Raw genomic sequence first — 17,849 nt, 5'->3', positions numbered from 1 at the left:
TTGCCCTGAGGGTGGCTCAAGCTGCTCCCAATCCTAAATTTACTATGCAGGATAGAAGGGCCTGTGTCTGTGCATACGTGTGTTCTCTCCCTACTGGGACATTATAACGGCACATCCAAGGAACAGGGATGTCAAGACAGACTTTTGGGGATTAATGCACCTGCCAAATAGAAAAGCAAGGGGTGCCACCCATCAGCACACTTGTAAAACAATCAGTTTCAACCTCGAGGTGAAGAAAGGAACACTCACCTGGAGAAGTGATGGCTGGCAGTGATGAGACACTTGTGACAAGTTTGCATCTGCTCTTAAGGGGGATCTAGACATACATCCTACAAAAGAGCAGGAGTTAAATACAGTCACACAAAACAGTAGTAGTCTACAACCCTGTCGGTTTTATCTTTGGTGGATCTTCTCAGGCATTGTGACAGCCCATTTTTCTGCAGCCAGGTCTTTGTCCCCTGTGATGTGCTTGACCTGGCAATAATATATCCAGATGTGGACAGATGCCATCGACCTTGACAGCAGTGGGGGTGGTCAGGATGACAAAGCATGGTCCCTTCCAATAAGGTCCCAGTTCCTTTAGACCTAATATTCCAGCCTTTTGTGGAGAGGTGATGTGCTCACCTCTATAACTGCTTCTCACTGAGACTAAGATATCCTTGTCAGGACCCATGAAGGCTGGAAAGCCAGTGCAAGGCCCAGGGGTGAGGATTCAGGTGGCGGGGGTGGAAGAGGGTATTTATCAGAAGCATCTGTTTTGCTGATACAGCTGAGGAGACAGGGAGCAATTGCATTGGCTGGTCTGGCTATAGAGGTGTACATCTGTGATCTTAGCCTTCTGGAGGTAGAGGCAGGAGGATCTCCATTTGGAGGACAGCCTGGGCTACATAGACTCTCAAGCATCTATAAAGAAACTTTTGTTGTTCCTGTTTTGGTGCTGAGGATTAAAGCCAGGACCTCATTGAGTACATACCCCAATACTGTCCTGTGGCCCAACCTGAGGAAGTTCTCTTGAATTTTTAAAATCATCATATTAAATACCCAAACTTCATATTATGACCAAGTGACAAGAGGGATGAGAAAATGATCACAGAAAACACATTGAGACCTGGTTGAGTGTTGGGTCCCTTCAAAATGGCTGCCTGGCATCTGACAGACAGATCAACACTACCACTGGAGGCAGCAGAGAGCCTCTCAATTTTCCTCCCAAATCCATTTTGCCAGACAATGGCATCTCCCATGGTGGCTCTTAGGCACTGTCCTCTCAAATGCTGGATCCCAGGAGGCGACATCTCCAAAGATGGAGCCAAAGAAGTGTCATGTCTAATGGTGGGTCTCAGGTGGTGGCACTTTCAATGATGGAGCCCAGGTGGTGAATGTTGAGGTCCAGACAACAGCAAGCAAGGGACATTGTCACTTGTAATGGTGGGACACAGGGGATGGTACACATAATAGTGTGTGGCAAATGTTGAGATACATGTGATGAAATCTTTAATGTTGGGGTAGTGATTTCACCTCTCTCCTAATTAAGATTACCATTGCTGTGATGACACACCATGACTAAAAGCAACTTAGGGAAGAAAGGGTTTATTTGGCTTACATATACAGACAGAGTCACAGAGGGAAGTCAAGGCAGGAACTCAAAATAGGTGGGAACTTGGAGGCAGGAGCTGATGCAGAGGCCATGGAGGGATACTACTTACTGGCTTTCTCTCATGGCTTGCTCAGCTGCTTCCTTATAGACCCCAGGACTGCCACTCAGTGTGGCATAACCTGAAATGGGCTAGGATCTCCCACATCAATCACTAATTAATAAAATGCCCTACAGCCCAATCTTATGGAGGTATTTCTCAGTTAAGGTTGCCTTCTTTCAGATGACTCTAGATTGTGTCAAGCTGATGTAAAAATAGCAAGGACAGGGCTGGAGAGATGGCTCAGAGGTTAAGAGCACTGGCTGCTCTTCCACAAGTCCTGAGTTCAATTCCAGCAACTACATGGTAGCTCACAATTATTTATACTGTGATCTGATGGCCTCTTCTGGCATACAAGTGTTCATGTAAATAGAGCACTCATATACATAAAAAAAAAAAGGCTAGGACAACTGTCCAATAGTGAGATGTCATCTCCCATGGTGCGACCAGGTGATGTCTCTCCTGTTATCTTGCCAGAGTTGTACATATGTAGCCCCATGTATGGTTCTGTCTTCATACATCTTTCTCCACACTCACAGCTGTGTTTGTGGCATCCCGTATGCTTGTTTTCTGTGTGTTTAACTTTTCATTTGTTTTTCTGTGTCTCTCTGAGTCTTCCTGCTTTTATGGGCATCACTGGCAGACACCATGCAGGTGGAGCTGCAGTGGGCAAGGGAGCTTCTTGGGAGACAGTCCACTCTCCTGGGCAACTTTCTGAAGATCAATATGAAGATGAAACTTTCATAAAGCAATAATGGTAGATGAATTAATGATTTTACAGAATTCCTGATTTGATTTAAATATTTTTAGGAAGTTAAAGTAGTTGATAGAAAGTTTAAGGAGATGGCTTAAGTTGTTTTGCCAGAAACATATAATAAAGTTAGAATTAAGAGCAGAATGCTCCCCTCTTTGTACAGTAGTGAGGGTTGCATAGGTTAGAAAGGAGCACAGTGAGTTTTCACGTGTTACAAGCAGGTAATTGTACTAGGAAGAGAAATGGGCTTGGGACAAGTTAATGATCAAAGGAAACATTTATTCTAGGTTGGGTCTGAGTTTCTGGATCTTGTGATCTAGGGATATGGTCACAGGTTTTGGTGTATACCGTGAAAAGCCAAGGTTATAAATAAAGAGTAAATAATTCTATGATGAGTAGAAAATAGATGATTACCTAGTTTAGCTGAACAAGACTTCAAAAATAAGACTACCTTACAGGTAGAAAGGCTCCTTTGTCACACTTTTGTCTATGGACATGACCCTGGTTCCTGTCACTGGAGGACAGCATTTCATGCATGTCTTGGGAACAAAGGTAGGAGAGCCAACCCTGCCCTACCCTACCGAGAAGCAGACTTGTGATGGTTGCCATGAGCAACCTAATTTCTTACACTGTTGTTTCAGAAGAACTAAGATTCCTTTTTTTTTTTTTTAAGGTTTATTTATTTTATGCATATGAGCACACTGTCACTATCTTTAGACACATCAGAAGAGGGCATCGGATCCCACTACAGATAGTTGTGAGCCACCATGTAGTTGCTGGGAATTGAACTCAGGACCTTTGGAAGAGCAGTCAGTGCTCTTACCCACTGAGCCATCTCTCCAGCCCCAGAACTAAGATTTTTACTTCAAAGATTCCAAGTGAGAGTTAATCACCTTATTTGTAAAGTTTACTAGAGTAAATTGGTGGCAAGGCTAAGAAACTAGGATAAGAAAAGGAGAAAAGTAGTTAGCAAAAAGTGTCATAAATATGAGAACAGATTTCTGGATACAGTAATGTAAGCCAACTCCATCAAGGGCACAGCACATATATCTCTTGAACCACCAGGTTTCCAAGCTGATGGAGTCTCTCACTTAGAGGGCTTTCCTGAGCAACTCCTAGGTAAAGCAAGTTTGTGTGTGTTAGTAACTTATCCCAGAAGGATGCTGCCTGTTTTTTCTTGATAGTCTACAGGTTCATGACTTCTTCTAACTGAAAATACTGAAAACACTCCTCAAGAAAGTTCAATGGGGGTGAAACTAGCTAGTAAATTGTTGTGTAGCAATTTATTCTGACCTGAAATATTCCCTCCAAGAGACTCAGAAAGTACACAACTCACAAGTTTCAGGAAGTTCCTAAAACTTGTAGGATTTACAAAGTCCTTCCCTAAGATTATGGGGGCAGTAAACAACTACTGGGGAGATGAAACTACTGACCAGCTGAGCAGCACGGCTACTGGGAAGTCTCTGATATTCATAACTGCCTAAAAGTCTCACAGAAAGCTCCAGGGATGCAGCCTTTCTGAGTAGCCATCCAGGATTTGGATAATATAGCTGCCTTTAAGTCAGCCACATTTCTGTAGGGCTTTCAAGATGGCTCAGCAGGCAAAGGCATTACTGCCAAGCCTGATGATATAAGTGGGATCACCAAACCCCTGGTGGCAGAAGGAGGGAACACTGGGAAGTTGTGCTCTGACCAACTTCCACTTAGGTAGAGAGCATCACACACCACCCCTCACCTAGGTTTAACAAAAAACAAAATAAAACGAAACAATGTAAAAACAAACAAACTCTTACCATGTCCCTTTTGTTTCCACGAGTCCCACTGTCCTCACTCTCACTTGCTTGTAAATGTTTACAGTTGCGATTCTTCCTGCTAAACAGTTTCTGTTTTTATGTCTTCGTCTGGGAACTCTTTCCAAACACTGACGCCTCTCAATGTGAGTTACGCTTTTCTTCCCATATGCTCTTAAAGCACCCTACACACACTCTAGCTGAGCAGTTGCCACGATCTAGTAAACAGCGCGTTATTTCTGTGCAGCATTTTTAGTTGCTATCTCCCTGAAGCCAGCCCTTAGGTGGCATTCCAGAAAATTCCATGTGCATCGCTGACTTAATATTCTAAGTCTTGATGCCAGCATAATGCCTGAGAAATGGAAGATGCTGAACATGTAATTGTTGAGTGAATGCAAGCAGTCAAAAAAAATTTTTTTACCCCATTGTGAAGAAAAGACTAATCCAAAGAGAGAAAGCAGAGGAAAGATAAGTTCCCTGATTTTATCCATTCAACTACCATCCCCTCAAATTGAATCCGCTCTTCATCTTTAGTATATGGGAGTCACTTATCTATTAGTATATCTATTAGAACTGAAATGGAAAAAAGGAAAACTATCCCATAAAAAGGAAATTTAAGAATGCTTCAGAAATAATGAGGGATTCCAGCCGGTGTTTCCTTTATAGCTTGATCAATGAATAAGAGTTCAGAGGGGCTGGACAGAAGGCTGGGCAGTTCAGAGCACGTGCTATTCTTCCAGAGGAACCAAGTTTGGTTCTTAGCATCCATATGGTACCTCACAACTGTCTGAAACCCCACTTCCAAGGAACCATGCATGCCCTCTTCTGTCTTCTGTGGCACCATGCACACATGTGGTGCACAGACACAGATGTGGGCAAAAATCTCAGACACATAAAGGCAGTAAATGGGGGAGGGGAGTTGCATAGGAATGATTCCCTTAGACTCATGTGTGGGAATACTTGGCCCACAGGAATGGCACTATTAGGAGGTGTGGGCCTGTTGGAGGCAGTGTGTCACTGTGGAAGTGGGCTTTGAGATCTTACATGCTCAAGCTAGGCCTAGCACGGCTTACAGTCTCTCCCTGGTGCCTGTGGATCCAAATGCAGAGCTCTCAGCTCCTTCTCCAGCACCATGTCTGCCTACGTGCTGCCATGCTTCTTGCTATGATGATAATGGACTAAACCTCTGAAACTGTAAGCCTGCCAGCCTCATTTAAATGTTTTCAGGGTTGAAGAGATGGCTCAGTGGTTAAGAGCACTGACTGCTCTTCCAGAGGTTCTGAGTCCAGTTCCCAGCAACCACATGGTGGCTCACAACCATCTGTAATGGGATCCGATGCCCTCTTCTGGTGTGTCTGAAGTCAGCTACAGTGTACTCATATACATTAAAAAAAAAAGCCTCATTTAAATGTTTTCCTTTAAGAGAGTTACTGTGGTCATGGTGTCTCCTTGTAGTAATAGAAAACAGGGGAATTCAAGGCTTGCCCTATCTTGGCACCACAGTTGGGAGGGGTCAGAGGGAGAGAGAAGACATCCTCACCTATGAACTATAAAGAGAGAGAACAGTCTCGTCTTAAACCTGCACGTGCTCATGAAATATTGTTCAACTTTGTTATCTACTTTGTTAAGGAGGTGAAGCAATGGGAGAGGGCAAGAAGGGAGAGCCCAAGAGGCCTATTAATGATCAGGCCACAGACCTGGTGGCTTCTTCAGAGAGCATTGTCACTTCTGTTTGTTGAATAAACACACTGGGACTGACTGTTCTTCCTCAGGCAGCAGTGTTTACTCCCCACCATCTTAAGTGGGCTCTACCGGTTAGCATTCCTTCTAGGCTCCGCCCCACAGTTACCTGGCAACAGCCAGGTGTGCCTAACTCACTGACTCAGTAAAAGGGGCTGCTTGCCCCCTCCTCACTCTCTTGCTCTCTCTTACTCTCAACCTCTTACTCTCTTCCCTCTCTGTCCCTTCTCTCCCCATTCCCCTCCCCCCTCCATGTGTTCATGGCTGGCCTCTTCCCTCTCCCTCTCCCTCTCCCTCTCCCTCTCCCTCTCCCTCTCCCTCTCCCTCTCCCTCTCCCTCCTCCTCCCCCTCCCCCCTCCCCCTCCCCCTCCTTCTCCCTCTCTCCCTTTCTCTGTCTCTACTCTGTCAGCTATACTCCCCATGCCCTGAATAAGCTCTATTCCATATTATATCCATCATATGGTTGGTCCCTCAGGGGGAAGGGATGCCTCAGCATGGGCCCGCAGAGGCACCCCCTTCAACCTCACCATACCTCACTCTACCAAACATATCCTGGTTCTTTCTTTTTTTTATAGAAAACACCATGTACCGACCACAGCCCTGCTTCCTGTCTCTATTTGTTTCCTGCTTTCCTTCTTCAAGGTTGTTCTTCCATCTCATGGTTATGTGACAAATTCAACAAATACCTTTTATTTTATTAACAAAAAATTTTGGCTGCTTGATTTCAAGGCTCAGTGTTTCCACTTATAGCCTTAGTTATCTTAAACTGTGCTGGCATTGAAGACCACAGAGTGGACCGATTTCAGAGCTGCATAGAATTTCACACAGTAACGTATTCTGTGCACACCCTCATCCAACTCTCACTGGCGGAGTGGATCCTATCTTGCGGGCACTGGAACCACAGAAGCAGAGGTGACTCCGCATGACAGAGCTACTCTGAAATCCTGTCATTTTGTAGATGAAGGCAGGGGCACGATCTGTTCCTCAGTGAAAGGACAATGGAGATCCTGTACGTTCTGGGAGAATTTATTCTCACCATGGTACTATTCACTGACTTTCCTTATGTACACAAACAGCTTCCCCTGATTGCTCAGTGGGGCAAAACCACATTACCAAAGAACCAGACTTCAAGTGCTCATCACCGTCCTGAAATTGGTTTAAGAGGTGGATGTTTATTTGTTTTTGTTTTTTCGAAGACAAGATTTGTTTGTGTAGCCTTGGCTGTCCTAGGACTCACTCTATAGACCAGAATGACCTTGAACTCACAGAGATCTGCCTGCCTCTGCCTCCCAAGTGGTGGGATTAAGGGCATGTGCTACCCACCTCCCCCCCCCCCCCCAAGGTGGACATTCTTTTTTGTTTGTTTGTTTGTTTTTGAGACAGGGTTTCTATGTATAGCCAACTCAGAAATCCACCTGCCTCTGCCTCCCAAGTGGTGGGATTAAAGGCATGCGCCACCACCACCCGGCTTTGGTGGACATTCTTAATACAGGAATTCCTGAGGTTAGATACTGTGATGGTTTAAAAATGCTTGACCCAGAAAGTGGCACTACTAGAAGGTGTGGTCTTGCTGGAGTAGGTATGACACTGTGGGTGTGGGCTTAAGACTCTCACCTTAGCTTCTTAGAAGTCAGTCTTCTACTAGCAGCCTTCAGATGAAGATGTAGAACTCTCAGCTCCTCCTACACTGTACCTGCTTAGATGCTGCCAATCTCCCATCCTGATGATAATGGACTGAACCTCTGAACCTGTAAGCCAGTCCCAAATGTACGTTGTACTTTATAAGACAACGTACTTGGTCATGATGTCTGTTCACAGCAGTAAAACCCTAACTAAGACAGATACCAAGTCACAAAAACCCTACCCACTTAGTGCTGTGGGAATGACCGCCATGACTACAGTAAAGACTCTTGCATGAAAGACACAGTAAATTATCAGCGAATCCATCTCCCCAACTCTGCACAGAACTATCTGGTGCAATAGGAATCTTTTAACTCTTTTTTTTTTTTTTTTTTTTTTTTTTTTTTTTTTTTTTTTTTTTTTTGGTTTTTCGAGACAGGGTTTCTCTGTATAGCCCTAGCTGTCCTGGAACTCACTTTGTAGACCAGGCTGGCCTCGAACTCAGAAATCCACCTGCCTCTGCCTCCCAAGTGCTGGGATTAAAGGCGTGCGCCACCACGCCCGGCGGAATCTTTTAACTCTTAATTCTACAACAGTCTCATGGAATATCTTTTGGCAATCTAATATTAATGCTATTAAAAACTAAAGGAATTCAAGTCCTTAACAATAAATGAAAACGGAGGAAAATTTATATACACACACACAAAGAAACCAAACCTCAGAGAAAAGATTGCATGCTTTAACAATGATGCCCTCTGGCCATGCTTTTGAAACTTCAATAATAAAACATAAATCAAAATAAAGTTTTCAGAAACTGAGAAGATGGCTGAGGGACTAAAGGGCGGGGACACTGAAGCCTGGTGACCTGAGTTTGGACCTTGGAATTCATGTGAAGGAGGAAGAAGAGAACCAACTCCATAAAGGTGCCCTTTGACCTCCATAGATGTAATGTGCGCGCACACACACACACACACACACACACACCTCTATTATACACAATAAAAGTAAATTAATTTAAAAAAAAGAAAGTTTCAGGGCTGGAGCCTGGAAAATAAGGTCTGTGTACTGGGGTGAGGGGGCGGGTAGAGCTGAAGCTAGTAGCCCAGGCTCCCTGAAGGCCAGAGGATCTAAGTGGGTTCTAGATGCCAACCACTGTTATACTACCGAGGCTTGGTTCTCTTTGATTGAATTGTCTGTGTCCTGGTCTTTTCCTCCTGGAATAAAAAGTATTCAACTTGTTACTTTATTTAACAGGAACCCACAGTTATGACACTTTGAATGCTTTTTTTTTTTTTTTTTTTTTGGCTTTTTTCAAGACAGGGTTTCTCTGTGTAGCCCTGGCTGTCCTGGAACTCACTCTGTAGACCAGGCTGGCCTCGAACTCAGAAATCCGCCTGCCTCTGCCTCCCGAGTGCTGGGATTAAAGGCGTGGCCACCACGCGCCGGCTTCACCTTGGATGTTTTAAGAGACTTTGGAATATTAAAGAGACTTTGGATATTTTAGAGAGACTATGAACTCTGAAAGGTACTTTGAATATTTTTGAAAGACTGGACCTTTAAAGAGTTTGGATCTTTAAAGATTATGGGATTTTTTTTTTAAAAAGTTGTAGTGTTTTATATTGTGGTGTTGGCATTAATATGAGACCTTGAGGAGGAACAAGAGAAGAGAGGTTATGGCTTAATAGATGATATGTTTCTGTGTCAAGTTGACAAGGGATCAATTGTGATGGTTTTGTTTTGTTTTTGTTTTTGTCAACTTGACACAAAAAGGACACATCTGGGAAGAGGGAGCCATAACTGAGGAATCAGGAGACTGGCCCATAGGCAGCCAGGCAGTGGTGGCGCACACCTTTAATCCCAGCACACGGGAGGCAGAGGCAGGTGGATTTCTGAGTTCGAGGCCAGCCTGGTCTACAAAGTGAGTTCCAGGACAGCCAGGGCTATACAGAGAAACCCTGTCTCAAAAACAAACAAACAAACAAAAAAACCCAACAACAACAAAAAAGACTGACCCATAGGCAAGTCTGTGGGACGTTGTCTTAATTAGTGATTGACAAGAAAGGACTAATTCTATGGGAAGGGGGACATGACACCCCTGGGCAGGTGGTCCTGGAAGGCATAAGAAAGCAGAGTGGGAGTGGCTTCAGGAACCTCACTTCTCTCTGCACATGGTGGCATCCCGTGGTAACTTTGCAGCAGAAAGGGCATCAGGCATCGCAGTCCCTCAGGGATGGGCAAAGAGAGGACACCAGGAGACATCTGTCAGGGCTGCTGATGGAGACAGTAGCCTTGTGGTCCTCAGCTGAGGTAATTGATTTTCTCTGGGTTTGTAATCAGGCAGAGCTGGGCTATAGAACAGAGAAGCCATGATGATAGTCCCTAATTTTGCCTAATGACATCCTACCTATTAGCTTTCAATCCTGAAAGCCCCCTCCCCTTTTTTAAACTTGTATTTCAGGTTGAATTAGCTAGTGTACCCGTGAATCTGTGACTTCCCTTTTTATTTAGCTAATCTGCAAATGCCAAAAGGCTGCTTCATTTTTCATTTCATTTGTCACTAGCTTTCTAGAGCTCCGTGTCTGCTTGGATGATGGACACAATGATTCTAGAGAATTAGGGTAAGATTATGTCTAGAGCGAAGTACACATAAATACAAGTTCAGCCAGTTTTCTTCTATTGAAATATAAACACTCGCACATTGAGAAAGTTAGAACAGAAATGTCTAGTAGCAGCAACAGATAAAGCTAATATTCAGTGAAACTAATCTATAAGATGGGATGTCTGGAAAATTGAGATTATGGGGAGTGGGGCTGGGTAGGTAGCTCACTGATAGAATGTTTGCCTGACGTGTGTAAAGCTCTGGGGTTCAATCCTGACCCTGCCAGAAAATTATAAATCGTCAAAAGAATGAGTTGTGTGCTTTATATCTAAGACAAATGTATAGTTATGCGAGGGTTTGCATGCCATCAGGTACTTATACTTCCCCCACATGGTAAGAAATAAACTTGCCACGCACTCCGGTCAAGTCTGCTTGACAGGCTGGAAAGTCTGTAAGCACCCACGAGGAAGAGTTTCACGGAAACTCACCTCCTGGAGCTTTGGCGTTCTCATTTACCCATATACTCATACCCTATTCCCGCGTTAGTCTGGTGTATGGAACTAAGAGCTCTCTTTTAATATTTTATTATAAATGCCTTTTAAGTTTAAATTCTGATATAGTTAAGTCTCCCAATTGTTCCAAGGTCCCAGAAGCCAAGGAGCTTGGAATTCCGCAGGAATGCAGAAAGGAAGTTACCTATTCAGTAACTAATTAAGCATTACAAAAGACGGAGCCAGTAGCTCAGAGCTGGTCTGCAAAAATATTTACTAAGGACAGTAGAAAAGGGAATACCATATTAGAGCTAGGGAATCCCACTGAGACAGGGATCTTCTCTACAGCTAGGTATTGCAAGCTTCATATTAGAAGCAAGTTGGTAAATTCTTCTGTAGACCCAGGACATAGGGTGTTGGGGTATTGCAGTATTCTTGAAAAGGTCTGCTAGTGCAGAACCCCTGGTGGTGGGTTTAACAATAGACCAGTTTACACCTGGCTCCCTTCTTTTCGGCAGCAGCCTGGTCCCCGCCTTCTTTTGATGTATACATTCCTTATGTATTGGGTCACTGTAACTTGGTGGATTGTATTTTGCCTGGTTTCTTGTTATTTCTTCGGTATAAAAAGTTTGATGCTCGACCTGACAAAATACATTCATATTCTACACAATCTTGTGTGTTGGTCTGTCTGTCACCTGCCAACACCTTGCCCACCTGCCCCAGAGACTCGTTCCACGCAGACAAAGGGACCCAGAGCGTCAGCGGCATAAAATAACCATAGCAACATAGACTAGTCAGGACATGCAGCCTAGAAAAGTCGGTTTAAGTCATTTTGTAGCATAACAAAATGAAACCAACTGTAAAGTCTTTACAGGGACCTGGGGACTTACCATCAGGGAAGCTACTTTCCATATGCTCAAAGCCACTGTTCAGTCTTCAGCATAGTATGAAATGCAAAATTAAATTAAAAGTGTATTCTATGACCAGGTGTGGCGGCCATGCCTTTAATCCCTGTACCCATGAAACAGAGGTAGGTGGACCTCTATGGGTTTGAGGCTAGTCAGGTCTACATGATGAGACCCTGCTCTCCCTGTATATACAACCTCTGCACATACATAGACCAGCTCTGGACCTCTGTCACAGTTGCCATCTGTTTAGGAAAAAAGCTGCTATGGTGAGGGATGAGCTGCATTATCTGTGGGTAAAAGTGTTTAGAATACCCTTAGGTATTTTACTGGCTTGTGGAAATGGCCATCTGCCACGTGACTCTGCCCTAACTGCAGGAAACGCCACTGCTCTCTGGAGGAGCCTGAGTAAACACAGGACACAAGATTGAGGGGGCAGCTGTGGGGAAGTTGTCACTTATGCTGGGAAGACTTTCCAGTGATGCAGCTGCTCTGCGATGGACCACACTCTTGTATGTAATCTCTCCCCAGGCTCTGGATAGAATCCTAGTAAGTTCACTGGGTTTTCTACAGAATCTTAGCCACTGCTGAGGGGTAGCTGGTCCACAGGGAAATACTGCAGGTAACCTGGAGAAGACATAGTTTTCTGTATGTGTCTCTGTGAAGAAGATGGCTGCATAAGCCCCTCTCCACCTCAAATGCGCCATTAGGTAAGTTAAAATGGCTTCCAGGTGTGGATTTAGGACAACCAGGGCTACAGTGTAGCAGCCGTAGCAGTACTATTGGTCATAGCCTGGTGTTACTATTTTCCATAGAGGTAATCTTTAATGTTGCTTGTTCCCTTGCTGTCTATTGATTTGGGAGGTGGGCATATAGTGCTTAGGCTCACACAGGGAAGTCAGTGGACAACTTGCAGGAGTTGCTTCTGTCCTTCCACAGCGTGGGTCCCCGGGGATAGAACCTGAGCTGTTTAATTTGGAGGCAAGCACCTTTCTCTGCTGAATCTTTCTGGCCCAAGTAGCTCAGTGTCACATTTGCTTCATGGAGTCCAGAAGAGAACACTTGATTTCTTATAAGCCCAGAATTCTTTTATCACAGTGGGAGCAACCTGTGTTTTTCCACATTTGTTTATTGGTCTCCGGTGCTGGGCTAGTGGTTAGCTTAAGTTCATCCTGTTGGGGCTTTCCAGTTAGCCTTGGGGACATCTGTCTGTCCTTTAAAAGGAGACTCTCAGCAGCATGATAAAGAGGATGGTTTCATCCGGTTTCTGTGATGTCTCATGTTGAAATGTCCTGTAGCTTTATAACGTCTGATTACACCGCCCTGGGCTGCATCATCTTTGAAAATTTCTTCAAAAAATACATGTACATGTACATCTCAGGAACTCTGCTTCTAAAACTCGCTTTCAGAGAGAAGACCCGGTCCAGAAAGGGTAGACGCTGCCACCTGCTGGACAAAGCGAGCATTGACATAGGTACTACTTAAAACGCTACAGAAAGAACCCGTGCCATTTCCCACAATGTATTTTACACTGTCCAACTTTAGACCCGACTCAATTTTAAACCAAGACACCTTAACATTGTCCAGGAAGATCCTGAGAATGCTCCTGAGTAGCCATTTATGGGTTGTCAGAGTTAGTCAGACGTGATATCTCGTATGAAGAAGTGTTGTGGTGTCTGGTCATTGCAGGAGAATGATGTCTTGAGCTATTTTGCAGAGTTCACCTGGGAGAAAAATGCAACATGATGGAGCCCATGGCTAGAACATCAGAGCAGCTTTTTTTTGTTTTTGTTTTTGTTTTTGTTTTTGTTTTTGTTTTTTCGAGACAGGGTTTCTCTGTATAGCCCTGGCTGTCCTGGGCTTTGTAGACCAGGCTGGCCTCAAACTCAGAAATCTGCCTGCCTCTGCCTCCCGAGTACTGGGATTAAAGGCGTGCGCCACCACGCCCTACTATCAGAGCAGCTTTTAAGCAAAAAAGGAATCTGCAGATGACAGGACCCACTCTAACTATAGGACTATGTGGAGGCCTGATTGTCACTGGATTAAAATCACTAATATAACGATATGATCAATAGACTCAAAAAGCCACTTGGTATCCCGGCCATTCTGCCTTCCCTGCCAACACAGACTGTTCGCTTTCTTAAACTGTAAGGCAAAAGTAACCCTTCCTCCCTTAAATTGCTTCTGATCTAGTATTGATCACAATGATAAGATAATAAACTAATGGAGAAGCTGCTGCTAAGCGAGGGCAGGCAGCTGTTATAGGCCTGACCCCGTGGTTTACATCCTTTGGGACTGATTTGTAGAAGGAATGTGGAGGAGTTTGTCACTGTGGGCTAAAGACATCTTAAAAGCTGTTTGCAGAGTTTAATGCATCATTCTGGGGACATCAGGAAGACAGGAACGCTGAGACTGATGTAAAATGTGGAGGATATTTGTTCCTCTGCTCATTGCCACGAGCAAGTCCTTGACCAGAAAGAAGCATTTTAAGGAGGAAGGGTTTAGCTGGGCGTGGTGGCGCACACCTTTAATCCCAGCACTGGGGAGGCAGAGGCAGGTGGATTTCTGAGTTTGAGGCCAGACTGGTCTACAAAGTGAGTTCCAGGACAGCCAGGGCTACAGAGAAACCCTGTCTCAACCCCCCCCCACCCCCCCCAAAAAAAAGAAAGAAAAAGAAAAAAGGAGGAAGGGTTTATTCTGGTTGATGGGGGGGGGGGATTCCATAAGCACAGAGGGGCATGGTGGCAGGAACAGGAGGTCGGCTGGTCATGAACATTGCACTGATAGCCAAGAAGAGGGAAATGAACATTAGTGTCCAGGGAGCTGTCTCCCTCTGACTAAGTCTCAGACGCCAGCCCATGGGACATTGCCACTGACAGTTAAGGGACATTGCCACTGACAGTTAAGGGTTTCTTTCTTTCTTTCTTTCTTTCTTTCTTTCTTTCTTTCTTTCTTTCTTTCTTTCTTCCTTCCTTCCTTCCTTCCTTCCTTCCTTCTTTCTTTCTTTCTTTCTTTCTTTCTTTCTTTCTTTCTTCCTTCCTTCCTTCCTTCCTTCTTTCTTTCTTTCTTTCTTTCTTTCTTTCTTTCTTTCTTTCTTTCTTTTTTTTTGATTTATTTACACTTGGAGGGCAGAGGCAGGTGGATTTCTGAGTTCGAGGTCAGCCTGGTCTACAGAGTGAGTTCCAGGACAGCCAGGGCAACACAGAGAAACCCTATCTCAAAAAAACAAAAAAAAAACAAAACAAAAACAAAAAAAAGAATTTTTTTTTAATGTATATGGGTACAATAGCTGAACAGATGGTTGTGAGCCTTCATGTGGTTGTTGGGAATTGAATTTTTTTTAGGACCTCTGCTCACTCTGGTCAACTCTGCTCACTCAGTCCCTGCTCGCTCGCCCCCACTCACTCCAGTCACTCACTCAGGCCCAAAGATTTATTTATTATTATACATAAGAACACTGTAGCTGTCTTCAGATGTGCCAGAGGATCTCATTACAGGTGGTTGTGAGGCACCATGTGGTTGCTGAGACTTGAACTCAGGACCTTCGGAAGAGCAGTCAGTGTTCTTACCTGCTGAGCCATCTCGCCAGCCCAGTTAAGAGTCTTACAATTGCCGGGCGTGGTGGCGCACGCCTTTAATCCCAGCACTCAGGAGGCAGAGGCAGGTGGATTTCTGAGTTCGAGGCCAGCCTGGTCTACAAAGTGAGGTCCAGGACAGTCAGAGCTATACAGAGAAACCCTGTCTCGAAAAACCAAAAAAAAAAAAAAAAAAAAAAAAGAGTCTTACAATTAACCTAGTATGATTAGATTAATCCTTCGCAGGCCCAGAAGAATCTGATCCTCCAGGTTGGCATTAATCAGAGCAACTCCACCTCTTGTCAACTTGATGCACAAGCAGATCACTTAAAGTCATAGTTTTCCTTCCTTTGTCTCCACAGGCTCATGTCCACTTCATGATACAAGAAAAAGGCATCGAGTTGAACATCAAAAATCCCCATGATTTTAAAACAATTCCTATAATGTCTACACACAAACACTCCTATTTGTCCCAATTACCGTTCTGTTGCTGTTCTGTTGCTGTGACAAAACACCGAGACCAAGGCAATTTATTAAAGAATTTTACTGGGCTTATGGTTTTAGAGGACTAGAGTCCATGATGAGGGAGCAAAGGCTTAGCAGCAGAACAGCACAGATCTCACACCTTGATCCGAAATCTGGAGGCAGAGAGAGGACACTGGGAATAGTGTGGGCTTTTGAGACCTCAAAGCCAACCCCAGTGACACACCTCCTTCAACAAGGCCACCTCCTAATCTAGCCCAAAAAGTTCCACCAATGAGGACCACATATTCAAATATATAAGCTTATGAGGGCAATCTTATTCAAACCACCACGCCATTCCAAAAGGGAAAAATGGTGTCATATCATGGAATGGCCAGACCAAAGCAAGACTGAAACCCAGTGAGGGAACACTAAAACCCCGCAGTTTATGCTTAGCATCTGGGGGTCATGATGGGAACATCTGGGCCAAGAAGGACTGATGCCCTAGTCCCCAATTCCCCAATAAACATATCTCTCCCCCTCCCCTCCCTACCCCTCCCCTCCCCCTCCCCTCCCCCTCCCTCTCTCCCTCCCCCTCCCTCTCCCTCTCTCTCTCTCTCTCTCACACACACACACACTCTACCCAGAATCTCTACAAATTATTATAATATTCTTGAGTATTCTCCTGTCATACATTGAGCGGCAGTGATGTCATCGTATAAACTCACAGCTGAAAAGTGAAATAAGCTGGAAGACATTTAAGAATAGAACATGGCTACTCATTCAGGGTTGTATAGATTAAAGATGCAGCCATACATGGTGGCACACACCTTTAGTCCCAGCACTCAAAAGCAAACGCAGGTGGATCTCTGAGTTCGAGGCCAGCCTGGTCTACAAAGGGAGTTCCAGGACAGCCAGGGCTACACAGAGAAACTGTGTTTCAATAAGTAAAAGTTCTCCTTTTCCTTTTGTACTAGTTTGAGTGGAATGCTAGGGACCAAATGCAGGCTTCCACGTGCTATACAAATGCTGTGCCACCAAGTCACACCCAAAGCTACTGATTCTCTCTTCCATTCACTTGGCAATTCGGTTTGCTGGTTTATCTTTTTAGAATACATTTCTTCACATAATTTGATGTTTAATATATTTTAGATTTTATTTTATTTTCTGTGTATGAGTGTTTTGCCTACATGTCTGTATTAGGCCAGAAGAGGGCACTGGATCCCCTGGTACTGGTGTTACAGATGGTTGTGAGCCAGTATGGATGCTGAGAACCAAACTCAGGTCTTCTGCAAGAGCAGTAAGTGCTCCTCACAGCCGAGCCTTCTCTCCAGCCCCATCACCTGAAAAGTTTAGTTTTAATTTATATTTTATGATTGGATGGCAATTTTTAAATACTATGTACTTTAGGTCAATAGAAGGTTTTATGCAAAAAGGGGATTCTGAGTCAGATTGTCCATTTGGGTAAGAATTTAGGAGAAACACTGTGGTAGGAATTCTTCATAGTGCTCAGTTCCAATCTGAGGCAGTTTCCTCTCTCACAGGTTTGCAACAGAAGAGAAGGTCTCATCCCATGTAGTTACTAAGTAGCCCATAGCATGTACTGTAGACAGGTTGCCTCTGATTCCCAGACAGCAGAAGGAAAAGGAGGAAAATTCTGCCCTTTGTCACTGCAAGATGGCCTGTCATCTCCTTGCAGCTGTACCTGGTAAGGAACTAAAGGGGCACAGCCTGAGCTATGTATGACCCAGTGCCTCCAGTCTTTTTATTCATATTTTATATTATTTTTTTCAAGATAGGGTCTCACTATGTAGCTCTGGCTGTCCTGGAACTCATTACTTGGACCACACTGGCCTAGAACTCACAGAGATCATCTTGTCTTTGCCTCCAAGTGAGAGTGTTAAAGGCATGTGGCACCACATTTGGTTTGATATATATACACACACATACACATATACACATACACATACACATACATATATACACATATACACATATACACATATACACATATACACATATACACATATACACATATACACATATACACATATACACATATACACATATACACATATACACATATACACATATACACATATACACATATACATATATACATATACATATATATATATTTCCGAGATAGGGTTTCTCTGTGTAGTCCTGGCTGTCCTGGAACTCACTCTGTAGACCAGGCCGTCCTCAAACTTAGAAATCCG

Source organism: Mus musculus, chromosome 7 (genome assembly GCF_000001635.26).
Source record: "Mus musculus strain C57BL/6J chromosome 7, GRCm38.p6 C57BL/6J".
Taxonomy (NCBI): domain Eukaryota; kingdom Metazoa; phylum Chordata; class Mammalia; order Rodentia; family Muridae; genus Mus; species Mus musculus.
This window is presented reverse-complemented; position numbering follows the sequence as displayed.